We start from the raw sequence: 13,354 nt of genomic DNA, 5'->3' as shown, positions 1-13,354 counted from the left end.
TAGAAACCTGAAAATATTAAGAAAATGAACTTGCAGTTGGTTTTTTCTTTTATTTAAACATGAATCCTGCTGAAATGTCTCGTTGCAACGCACCAATTGCATAACAAAGCAAAAGAAGAAAGAAAACAACCAGAAACTGTACTCATATTCTAGTGAATCAATGAAAAACATGTCAGAAAACATATATGTAATTCCGTAATACTCACTTCCCCCTACAGGACCTCTATAATGGCGGTAACCAGTAGTAATTGGCCGAGGAAGGATCAAGCTAAAATTATTCTTCACAAACCTTTGTTTCAAAGATGCCAATGTGATCTAAGAGACTGCTCATACCTTAAAGAAGCCATCAAAAATAGACATTACTTATCTATAGATTTAAAACAGAGCGTTCTGAACTGAAGCTGGTTCATCCTCTTGACTAATTAGAAACACAAACAACCAGTTAAGGATCTACCGTGTAACGAGTGACGTGTGAATCCAAGAGTCAGGATTAAGTCTGTACACTATTTGACTTAAACAACAAGTTTGACATTTGCAGAAGTCTACTACATAATTGAACAGTTTAGAGATGCTGTACAGAGTAATAACCCCCTCCCCCCAAAAAAACGAAAATGCCAATCAGGGTGGTCAGAGATTTGTAGGAACTTTAAGCCTGATATGAAGTGACAGCACCTGATGGGTATCAGAAAGACAGCAAACTGATTTGTCGTGTAAGCTCCCAGAATGGTAGCTATAAGCAAACCCCAGAATGATACCTGGTGTCAGGACCCAGTTTGGTGACAACAATGAAGTAACTTCGAATTTTATACCTGATTATGTCGTTACAACCCCTAGATTGGTATCATAAGGGGAACAGAAGGAGATCTGTTGTGAAAGCTCCCATCTCTAGACAAACCCCAGAATGATACCTGGTGCCAGGATATAGGTTGGTGTCAGCAGTATAGTGACTTAACACCTGATATGCATTGCAGTGATATGCATTACAGTGATATGCATTGCAGTGATATGCGTTACAGTGATATGCATTGCAGTGACAACCCCTAGAATAGTGTCATAAAGATTAAAGACAGCACACTGTGATCTGTAGTGAAATCTCCCAGAATAGCAGAGACATATTCCAGAATGATACCTGGTTGCCAGGACCCATGGTATTGTCAGCAGTATTGTGACTTAACACCTGATATGCACTGCAGTGATATGTGCGTTACAGTGATATGCAATGCAGTGACAGCCCCTAGAATGGTGTCATAAAGATAGCATACTGAGATCTGTAGTGAAATCTCCAAGATTAGCAGAGACATATTCCAGAATGATACACCGTGCTAGGACACAGGATGGTGGCAGCAGGGTAGTGACTTAACAGTTAACACCTGATATGCATTGCAGTGATATATATGCATTACAGTGATATGCATTGCAGTGACAGCCCCATACTGAGATCTGTAGTGAAATCTCCAAGATTAGCAGAGACATATTCCAGAATGATACACCGTGCTAGGACACAGGGTGGTGTCAGCAGTGTAGTGACTTAACACCCGATTATGCATTGAAAATATATGCGTTACAGTGATATGCATTACAGTGACAGCCCATAGATTGGTGTCATAAAGTTAGCACACTGTGATCTGTAGTGAAATCTCCAAGATTAGCAGAGACATATTCCAGAATGATACACCGTGCTAGGACACAGGATGGTGACAGCAGGGTAGTGACTTAACACCTGATATGCATTGCACTATATGCATTACAGTGATATGCATTGCAGTGACAGCCCCTAGAATGGTGTCATAAAGATAGCATACTGCGATATGTAGTGAAATCTCCCTGATTAAAAACAGACCCCAGATTTGTAAGGAGTAACTAAAAGTCATTCAACTATGAGACTTTCCTGTGCAAAACATCAGCATGGGTTGAAATAGCTTTCAACACAGTCCAAGATCTCTGGAGCTTAACTAAGAGGTTAAGGGGCTACAAGTTACTACAACAGCAACCACAAGTTATGATCAACAAAGCTTTAAGGCATAAAATTACAAGCACGAGATAACATAAAGTAGAACTTGTGCCAGAAAGAGCAAGCCTACAACAATTTAACAAACAACACACATTTCTGATGATATCCAATATTATTTACATAACAATCAATTTCTAGTTTTAAACTATCTAGAAAAGTTCATAGTGGCTGCACAAAATGACCCAGTTTTAACTTTGTGAAGCAACCACCTAACCATGACATGTCACAAACAAGTCACAACATGTTACAAACTCCTACACAACATTGTTAAAGATGAGAAAATCAAGGCAATTTTACAGTTATAGTGTATATATACACTGTACATACTAGGTACATGTAGATATAGGTATGACATCAACCATTTTCAACCTAGGCAAACTGAGAAACGAATAATAATTGTCAATGTATTAAAATAGTTTTAATAAGCTCAGCTTGCAAACTTCCTGAAATATTTGACCACCACATGTTCATTCTAAAGCCTCTCTATAAGTGCATTGAACCTCCATGGTCTTAACAATCTAGTTTTCCATGTAGTGAAACAAGATTACTCAGTGCATGTGCAGGAATGTCAGATGTATAAACATTACTTTTAAATGGTATTTTCATTATTTCTGCTGAAACTACTCCCACTGCAAAAAGCAAAATTCTCACTGAAAAAAAAAGTAACCATCTGAATCACTTGCACCGAGAGAAGCCAACCAAAGATCAAGGAGGATATGGGTTTTTTATTTTGCATATGCAATTTTTGCCCCCTTCCCCCCACCCCCCCATCTCTTCCTCGGCCCTCTTGTGAGGTGACCCTACAATTACTACACTCTTTGTTTGCAGTCATATGGATACAGCAGAAGTTAGCCTTTTCTTCTCTTTGAAGTGTTTCTTTCCTTGACTCAATTAGTTACTCAAAAGTTACTCAATTTTCCTTTAATAGTTATACATATGACCTACAAGATCAGATAATGAAGATGATCATTTTGAGTCAAGGAGGTGAGGGTCACATTTCTTTGTTGATTGCATCATTGTGAATATATTTTCATACTATATATTATATAGATATCATCATCATCATCATAATATATTGTATATCAACTGATTTAAGTAATGACTTTAATCATACTGATGCTGTAAAAGTTTATAAAAATGCACCCTGTCCCTATATAAGTTTTTGCTTTAACCTTGTCATTTAACTAACTCTTTTTTCACTAGAACTTGAAAGCCTGTTCTGTGTGGTTTCTTCAAATCTGTATGACTGTTTAAGTTTATGGTATCAGATTGCATAACTTCTATATATATATATATATATATATATATATATATATATATATATATATATCTTTAACCCAAGGAAGTACACTCAACCTCACAATAAAGTGTTTCAAAAGGACAAGGATGTCAGCTTGATACTCAATCACCCACTGATAAAAACGAAACACAATATCGAGTAATTACAAATGACCCCTGATTCAAATTAGACTGCCATCATTATTAAAACTGGGGGTAGAATGATTCATGTTCTTAAAGTTCATCATGATGCTCTAATCAAATCCAATAAGAGGAATCTTTTCCTGATTGACCTCCTGTAGTTTGATTTGGCCTGTCTTTAATTGTGCTAGTTAAATTTTAAGTCTCATGTTTTTTGTATGAAAACTTCCAAAATTTGAACCAAAACAAGGAAATGAGAAAAAGAGAAAGTTAAGAAACTCATTGATTTATCATTTTTAATTCAATGTTTGTCAATGTTTACATGCCTTACTAAGTTACATACTGTATCACTCGTTTTCGTTTGTCTATCTTTACATTTTTCCCTCTCTTTTTTTTAAGTGTTTCTAATTTATTGAAGGATGATTGAAAGAAGAAAAAAAACATCTTCTATTTAGAACTTGGCATTTGATATGTTGAAGCCTGATACCTAGGCTAAATCTGGGAGGTCGTGGATCATTCAAACCTTGTGTGCTTGCCAGGATTTAGTTTACACAAGGCAGGTAAATTGCATGAAGGAAGGAAGGGATAACACACATTCTTCAATCTAAAGTTATCTTTCAAGTTGCCAAAATAAATATTATTATTACTTGTATTTCCAACTATTAATGTAACTTCATGTAAAATCAAACAAAATTCACAAAGCTATAGGTATGAATGTCCCACCAACAAAATTTGCTTGAATCAATACAAGAGGAGCTCATCGTACGAGTATGGGTGAGGGAGGAGCATCGTACGGGTATGGGTGAGGGGTGAGGGAGGAGCATCGTACGGGTATGGGTGAGGGGTGAGGGAGGAGCATCGTACGGTTAGGGTGAATGAGGAGCATCGTACGGGTATGGGTGAGGGAGGAGCATCGTACGGGTATGGGTGAGGGGTGAGGGAGGAGCATCGTACGGATATGGGTGAGGGGTGAGGGAGGAGCATCGTATGGGTATGGGTGAGGGGTGAGGGAGGGGCATCGTACGGGTATGGGTGAGGGGTGAGGGAGGAGCATCGTACGGGTATGGGTGACTTTTTGTACTTTTCGAGATTAAAGTGCATATGAAATGATGAGACAGCTAAGCGAGGAGTGGAGAAAATGATTTTGATAAAACTTCAAGTCATTATGCTTCTTCTATACACACCCTTTAGGCCAGCAAGAAATCTCCTTCAAGACTCTCATTTCAGTATCTCCAAAGTGATGAAGGGGGTATATACACCAATTTATCATCTTTGGAGGTACTGTATTTAGTTACCAATGCAATCTCAATTTGACAATAAACAATTAGTCACTTAATTAGTATAGTAGCAACTTCTTGCTGTGCACAAAGCCTTAGTGAACACTACAGTATATTATGAGGAACAATACCATCACATTGCTGAGTAATTGCTATGAGGTACAGCACATCATTTCCGGCATTCCAACAACAACAACAAAACTGACAGTGTGGCTTATAAAAATGCAATTTAAATATGACAGATGAACTTGCATAAATTACCAACGCAAGATGCTGGTAATATGTTTTTAAAAAACTGATTTCAGATCAACAATGACATGCCACACTGGCACACAGTACCTACTGTATGTTGTATGCTAATACCGTATGTCACTGCAGACTGTGACACAATCCCTTACATGCATCATCACAACTACCGCACATATTTTACATGCACCTTTGGCTGAGCCATGTTAAAGGGTGTGGCGACTCGCACAAAAAGAAATGTCAATTGTCGGTAATTTGACCTAGTTTCGAATGAGGTGTAACAGAAGTGTTAGACACCACCATCGATCCCAGAAAATACACACACAGCTTGCTACCGTCAGTAATTAGACACTAGTGTACAGTCAGTACATACAGCTGCGGTCAATACCCACAGCACAGTGTACAAACGATACAGCTATGGACATCTCAGGTCCAGCTAAAGATATCACGTTTCATTACTGTCTGCATTTTGTAGCAACACGAACAAAACGTCAATTGCAAGCAACAGAAAGTTAACTTTTTCAGATTGCCGCACGCGGTTTGGGGCGAGTCTTCAATGCCTTTAAGCGGTGTCACCAAATATTGGAGAAGATGTGGCAGTTGGTATCGAGAGGGATAGGGAATTTAAAACTTAAAAACCTGATGAGGTCAAGAACCCTTACCACGTAACTTAGTTTTCTTTTTGCAAATTGTGACCAAACCAGGCCTTGAAATTCAGGTAATTTACTGGCTAATAGCCAATGGATTTTGCCATTTGCCAGGAGAAAAAAACACTGCACTACTCTGGCAAATATGATGAGCAAGGAAACAATCGTCAGTCAGAAATTCGCATCATTTCCGTACTGGACATAAGCTCCGTATTACTGCATATCATCAGCATATATTGTTGGGCCTCTTCCTATAAGCTATGTGCTTACAATATATAATACATGAATCTGTAATTCATGAAAATGCCAATTGGGAACTTGATTTGAGCATCTCAATTTTTTCAGCACTTGCATTTTGTAGCAAGTGGCTACAATTGTGAAAATTCTAAGCCCGAAAACGCAAATTTTAAAATCTGATTACTCAAGCTCCAAGACAAAGCAGCTTATCTTTTCTCTCTAGGTTTCCTTCAAAAGGCACAAAAGGAATATAGCAGCCAATGGGATAGAATAGATCAGAAGCTGTTCAGTGTACACACAAAATACACCCTGCTGGCCTCCAACTTCAATGAACTCATGTGGGCATCCCCTACATCTCCCCTGCATCTTTTCTTGTTTTGGTTTTTGGTTTTCGCTCACAGTGTCTGTTTACAGTGCACTTTCCACTGTTGCCTTAAATAGTCCATTTTTTTGTAGCAAGTATTATTCTTCCTCTCTGGCAAGAGTCACTTCCTTAATTTCATCTGAAAAATAGAATCCACTGAAGTTCCAAGACTTACCGCAATGTAAATTCCTATTGGAATGGTTCTTTTCCTACCACCTACCATGTACAGTAATGTGGTCTGTGGTATGTAAAATAGACAGTTACTTAGCTGTGCACATCGTCTAACGGACGATCTTCAAGTCTACAGTAACTGCTATTCTTTGGTGTCTGGACGATGGACACAATTATTGATCTTCCCGAAATATAAATATATAAATATAATATATATATAAATATAAAATAAATATCCAAATACTTTTCTGTTTATAAAGTTTCCGAATAGAACTTTTCCATCGTATTATCATAATAATCATGAGGATAAGTCTGTGATCAGAAATACCAAAATAAAAATAAAAATTAGCTCAGCATGTTTTTCCTTACATAATTTATTTCTGGTAAATTTATGCAAAAATATTGAACTTCCTCTACAGTTCATTGAAACGACATCTCACTTGCTGGAAGAGGAGCAAGATTGGGTGGGGGCGGGGGGGGGGGGGGTGGCAGGATGGAGATCACCATGTATTTTGTTTTTATATATTCAAAGAATAAGCCAAGACTTTTTCAAATATCCTTGAACTATATATAGCACATGTATATGGCAGAAAACAAGTATTTTACGAAGAGAAACGCCTTTCAACACAAAAACAGATGTGTAAGTATTATATTTCGATAGAACTTGACTAACAGGTACACGTCAGTGCTCAGTACATGACAAAAACAGAACTTTCACATTTCTCATGTCTGTTTGAATCACAATCACTGACAGAACAGATTGGTGTAACAAATGCACAAACATGTGCATATATTATATAGATATTACCTAGATATGGCAAACTCCAATGTGTACCACAGACACATTAACCAGAGGAAAGGAAACAGACGGGTTGACTGATAGACTGCACCAAGTACGACGCAACAGAGAGAGAGTACTGTATTACAGTCTAGACTGATAAAACTGCAGGTCTTAGAACCAACCAACCACAACGACCTCTCTCTATTTTGCTATCATATCCAAATTAGAAATTTTTCATAATTTTTGTAAAATAATGGAAAATTTAAACCATTCCAATTAGAAGGTGGCAAGGAGGGACCCTGGGTTTACATATATACTTTGGCAGTAAAGGTTCCTCACAAATGGGCACGGCATTGGGTTTGTTTTTCACTGTCTTTTAATAACATGTCCACAACTTGTTTGTTATAAACCTTCCATGGCCAAGAAAAACAGCTCTATATGAAAATTGCTAGTCTGTTTACAGTCTGAGACACCTTTGTCCTTTATCTAGGCTTATAGCTACCCAGATACATGGTATTAAAACCAACCAAGTAGAAACAGCTTAACTTAAAGAACAAACAAATATTATATAGATATTACATATATTAAATGCTATCAGCATAATAATGCGGTATCCCTCAATGTCATATCCGGGGTATGTCCTTTATAATTTACCACATCAATACAATCTCAAGTATCTTGAAGTATTTCTTTCCAGATCTCACCACAGTCTAGGTAGATATTAAGTGCCATCAGCAGAATAACGGTATCTAGAAGTATTTCTTTCAGACCACAGTCTAGATACATACAGTTATCCCTTACAGTGATACAGTAATCCTTACAGTAATCCCTTACCTCTAACTCCCTGTTTCAAAGAAACAAGGCAAACATGTCTCCCTGAACTTTTTAACCCTAGAATCAAACATAAGCTTAGTGTATGTACAGTAGATAACACTGTCGAAGGCTTTCGTCAGACAAGGAAGGATAAGGACCCTGTGCATGACATGGTGTTAGTCAAAATGACCGCCGTGGGGGGGGGGGGAGGATGGGGGTGAGGAGACTAACAGGATAATCTGAAGATAGAGGATACCCCCCCCCCACCTGCCCGGACACTTCAGCAAACACTTTTCTTAGACTGAGTCTGAGGGTGTATATTGCATCATGCATGCAAAATGACGGCATCTTCACGGAATAATTTTATCCCGTACCGCTGTATCGCATCTCAAAATGCTACAAAATGTGCAAATTGCTATACTCATGCAAAGAGTATTTTGTAAGTGAACGTTAAGCGCCTTCAAATCTGCTCTACATACTTCAAGCACTAAATTATCCCCCGATCTCTTTTTACTTGTTTAGCTTTCCAAGCAGACAAATCCCCTTCCATTTTTCAGTTCTCTTTTACTCTCCTCAAACTATCTATTCTCCAAAAGAAAGGCTGCTTCATTGACCTAAATTTATATTCCATTCCAATTTCTCTTTTCTAAAACCAGTTGCAAAATCCAGTTTAGTTATGGAAGAGCCCTGAAAATTTGTGAGATATGCATACCGTACAGTACGGGCAGGAATAAATGTAGATAAATAACTGACCGAAGCGGTAAAATTTACACACAGCCCGAATCCATGATACCGCGTGTTTGTTCACTCCTCTGCGACACACTTACACCATACGAATCGGAAAACCAAAGTATTCACACAAAGTGATCCTTTGAGAAGCTTACAATTCACAGACATGGTAGCGTCAACACACCGGCAGAAGATAGCCACTTTACTACTGGCTTGATCGACACAAGTAATATCGTGCAATAGACCATTAAGAAAATAGGGCCATCCTGCCCCCTTGAAAGAAACAAAATAAATGTTGCAAGGTTCCTCGTACACATGTATTTAGAAAAAATGATTTTTCCGCAAACTTTGGTAGAGCCCACAGACACAAGAGCTGTTAAAAAACCTGAATTCAGTAAGACTAACACACATTCAATTGTATTATACGTAAGCCTGGGCTTGTTATATTCCAATTTAGCATTTTGTTCCTTCCTTCTTGATTTCCTAACGTCATCAGCACACCTATTTATTTACGCGTAGCTACCGTTTGCTAATTTCGGGAACAGAGTCATTTAAAAATCTCCCATTTCTAAAATGATTACTACGGCTACAAAACCAGATGTCTGGCCTCGTTATGGTGTAATCCAATAAGTTCCAGAAAATTTGGAGCCCTGCTAGTATCCACGTTAAGTTCACTACTTTGAGTTATAGTCATTTTATTAGGCAGAGAAAGCAAGCCATGATTAGCCGGTCACTATTCCCACCGACATTTTATAAGCCACTGACAGTAGGTACACAAACTATCTATAATAACAATAAACTGACGTTCTGCTGGTTTACTGTTGGAGAAAATGATGTAGAATATCTTTGGAAACCAGACACTGGAATAATGTTACCCTATAAAAGAAAGCAGATTCAAACCAAAATATGGAATAAAAGAGCACCTGCATGAAAAACCCACTCCTTTCGCAGTGAAACATCTGTGATATCTGGTCATGCTCGTTTAAACATCGTTGTTTTTCGATTTGACATTGATTGCACAATACATTTCTGAGATATTGCAAGGTGTGTGATCGCACAGCTTCTCATGTCAAATTTTTTTTCTTTGTCAATTGATACTGAAATCTCATAACAACATAAAGTACAGTAAAGAGAGGAAGCCCCAACAAAGTACACGCTGGTGATTATTACTGCACACTAATATTATGTTTTTTCGGTTACCATATATGGGTTTCCCTATTTAAATATTCATGGCCAATGAATCTCATACTACTTTAAATTTACTTGGAACTTGTCAAAAAACAAACCTTGTTTGGTTTTCAAAACCAAGGCTCTATCTTAGGAGAATTCCAAAAAGCATCAGGACACAAAGCAACAGTTAAGTATTCGCTTTGACATCGATATCACTTCACTTCCCCCTACCACGTTTCTTCAGCTCTTTACGGGCACTGTCTTCCTCACCGTAGGCCGAGATCAACATTTCTGTCGCCGGCTTAGTACACTTTCAGCCACTCAAATAAACAGTTTACATATTAAATATTTAAGAAAAATTTGGCAAAATGCCAAGGTCCCATAGTACATGATGTCAGCTGTATGACCTACATAAGACATTTGTATAACGCGAATTGAACGGACATGTACACAGTCGACCTTGATTACAACAGCAATCTACATGACAAGAGATTTTAGTGTACATACTGGCAGGTTCATTTACTTGGAGCTGCATATATACGGTATATCGAATATTTATAAACTCAGGTATGATTTTTTTCGAGCTGATATACTTTTTTCAAAGAAAATTGATTTCAGTGTCAGGACTGGAGAGAGGAGTTAGACTGTGTTGTGGGTCGGATTGTGGCAAGTAGAAAGATACAATACTATTCATCCCAAAAGATGAATCAAAATATCACTTCCCCCCCCCTCCCCTGCAATGGAATAATTGGATGTCCTTCCTTTTCTAGCACAAGCTTTCTTTGCTGCGGTAAAAAAAATTAGCTTTTAGCTTTTGTAAATTTTCTTACAAATTTAGGATGCAATGATGGGGATGGTCCTTCTGTAAATTTTGCTCCAGTTCACTCCCTCTGCCCGTTAGAAATTTGACCTCTGTTGACAGATTTCCATTCAAAATAAAGAAGTTAATTTCTTTCAAGCTTCTTTATTTGAATTAATGCTTAATCATATTGTGGAAGTGCCTTTCATCGTTGCCTTTCTGGAGTTGTACCAATGAAATTGCTGTAGTAGCACTATTGGTTATCGCAAGAAGATCTTTAATAATTTGCGTTTCCCTTTTGTACTTTAACTAACAAATTTCGTCCAGGCTCCTATGTAGTTTCTCCTTTAGACCTCCTTCCACTTTCCAGTAAGCCTTGATAACACAAGTCCCTTTTTCTAATCAAATCTCATTTAGCATCCCTTATTGTCTATTTTTAACTTTAGAATTCTTTATTAATTAATATAAATTAAATAGAGTGATTAATAACTAAAAAGAGAAAAGTATAAGAAACTTTAAACTAAAGTTTGCTTGTGTGCAAGACCTAGATGGAAACCATGGGAAAAGGCTTCACTGACAACCAGAGCTTGGAAACCTTATAAACAAACCAAACCAGGTTTGCAGGATATTTGTAGTCCTCGAGAGAAGGCATTGTGCACAAATACAAGGAATGATGAGTAAAATAAAGAAATCAAAGAACGACAGTGGCCATTGGGTATTATTGGGTGCGATTCAGCTGTGTTTATATGGCAATTTATGTGTAGTCTAGACTTATATTATGGAAAATGTTGTTCCCCACAAATTGCTACAAATACTAGTACGCTAGGCCTAGGTGACAGAACTGAATAGCTGTTAAAAAAGCAATTTCTGTTAATGTTAAATCTTAGATCGTAGCAATGCTGGTCAAAACCTGTTTATTTTACACTTCATAATGTATAACATACCAAAGTCATGAATATACTTCCACAGCAGTTGCACCCCTGCTAATGAGTAACGGTTAGGCCTAACTTAGTTCGGCAAATAAATATTAAAATGATATTATTGGCCTAGCCTACTTACTAGTACTACTACTAGTAGCACTACTAAGTTAGGACTAAATTAAGTCCAATGACAGACTTTCTGTAACAGTTTTAAGTGTAAGAGAAGTGTACAGGAATGAAATTGCATCTTACATATATTTGAATGCGCCTTTACCTAGTGACATTGCTTGACGAAGGGATTGCTTAGGAAAAGTACCTGGCTTCAAATCAAACTGAGCTTTGGCCAATGTAGGCTGTACCTAATACTAGCCTACACTACAGTATGCCTAACGTTAGACCTGTTGCATCTAAGATTAAGTAAGACTAAGAAATGTTTGCTATCGTAACGTACGTCTGACGCGAGGCGAAATGCAGAACTTGTCAACGTTGTTTCCAGAATACTTACATAACTGACGCCGGATTTGTAGAAATGACTTTGATACAGATGTTACTTGGCTGTGGAATTTTCTGGTCTTTCTTCTGTTTATGGGACCTTTCCGCACACCTGCAGCGAACACCGTTAGTAGTAGTACTATACTAGTACTAGTACGGCAGCTAGATCACGTCTAGTCTGTCTGTCCTGGCTTTCCACAGAAACGACTCAAACAAGTCACGTCATGATGATAACACAAATAAAGATTTAAAAGAAAACCACTAGTCATTATTTATATATAGATATCTTTCTTCTAAGATTCCTGTATCATTTTGCATAATGTGCAAAAAAACAACAAATCTTAGCAGAAAGGTAACGAAGCGTAGGCTATAATTATAAATATCTTTACGCAGTTTGTTATCTTATCTGTCGCTAACACTAATAGGTCAACTGGAAAAACTGTCATCATTTCAATTTCAATTTCAAATTTTCCACATGAAACATCCCTAAAAAACTTATCAACGTCTCGAGGTAAACAATACCAAATGCTGAAGTCATTGACGGAGAGAAAACAAACAGTATTCACTATGTAGGTACTCGTGAACCTTATTACAATATGGCTTCATTATCATGGTTTTATCTCACGCCTGTCAACTCGGGCAATTTGTTGCAGGTAGAGGGAACATCGTATGGTATCAGTGTGGTAGTGTGCGGTAAATTCGGTGTTCCCTAAATTCGTGTACTGTGTTATACTCATAGAAATTTTAAGTAATAGGCCCTACGTAGTGGCACTAAAAGCCACTGTATAGTTGCTGTGTTCGTAAGTAAAATTGCAACCACTTTTTCAATCAATTTTTTTTATTAAAGCCTGAAAGGAAGCGGCCAAATTGCCCAAGGAAACTTCATTTTTATATTTTCAGACACTTTCGTGGATTATATAACCCATTTAGCGGAATTAAACAGTAAACTCTTCAATGCATTCCAAAAGTAAGGGCAATTTTTCCTTGCATCAAGCGGTTTGACTTTGCAAGTACGTAGTTTTTTTTATTTTCGGCGGAATCTGGTCGAATCATGATCGTGATGAAATCACATAAACAGCTGAGAGAAAAAAACATTAATGCCCTTATTATCGCGAAGTTAACGCGTACGTAGGCTTTACCCCTTTTCATACATGCATTTAGGCCAATAATTAGCCTCCCTCAAATCAGTCGAGTTGACTATATATAGGCCTACATGTGAACATGTTACAGTGGCGTAGGAAGGTACTTTTGAGTGGGGGGGCTGAAGACTGGTGGCCG

The 13,354-nt window shown here is 37.7% G+C and overlaps 1 protein-coding gene across 16 annotated transcripts in view; it reads right to left on the bottom strand.

Annotated features, from left to right (window-relative positions):
- LOC139964691 (uncharacterized) overlaps window positions 1–12,674 on the bottom strand; it is a 71,141-nt gene extending 58,467 nt beyond the window's left edge. For 12 of the 16 annotated variants that reach the window (XR_011792061.1, XR_011792064.1, XR_011792063.1 and 9 more), the window contains exon 1: window positions 12,090–12,671. The gene's annotated coding sequence lies outside the window, so the exon portion shown is untranslated. Of the gene's footprint in view, window positions 1–12,089 lie in introns of all 16 variants that reach the window. The other 4 variants (XM_071966528.1, XM_071966526.1, XM_071966529.1 and 1 more) reach the window with 3 other exon arrangements.
- Window positions 12,675–13,354: the final 680 nt, after the last annotated feature.

Source organism: Apostichopus japonicus, chromosome 23 (assembly GCF_037975245.1).
Source record: "Apostichopus japonicus isolate 1M-3 chromosome 23, ASM3797524v1, whole genome shotgun sequence".
In the NCBI taxonomy this organism is placed as follows: Eukaryota; Metazoa; Echinodermata; class Holothuroidea; order Aspidochirotida; family Stichopodidae; genus Apostichopus; species Apostichopus japonicus.
Note: the sequence above shows the minus strand (reverse complement) of the source record. Positions and strands in the feature narration are given on the sequence as shown.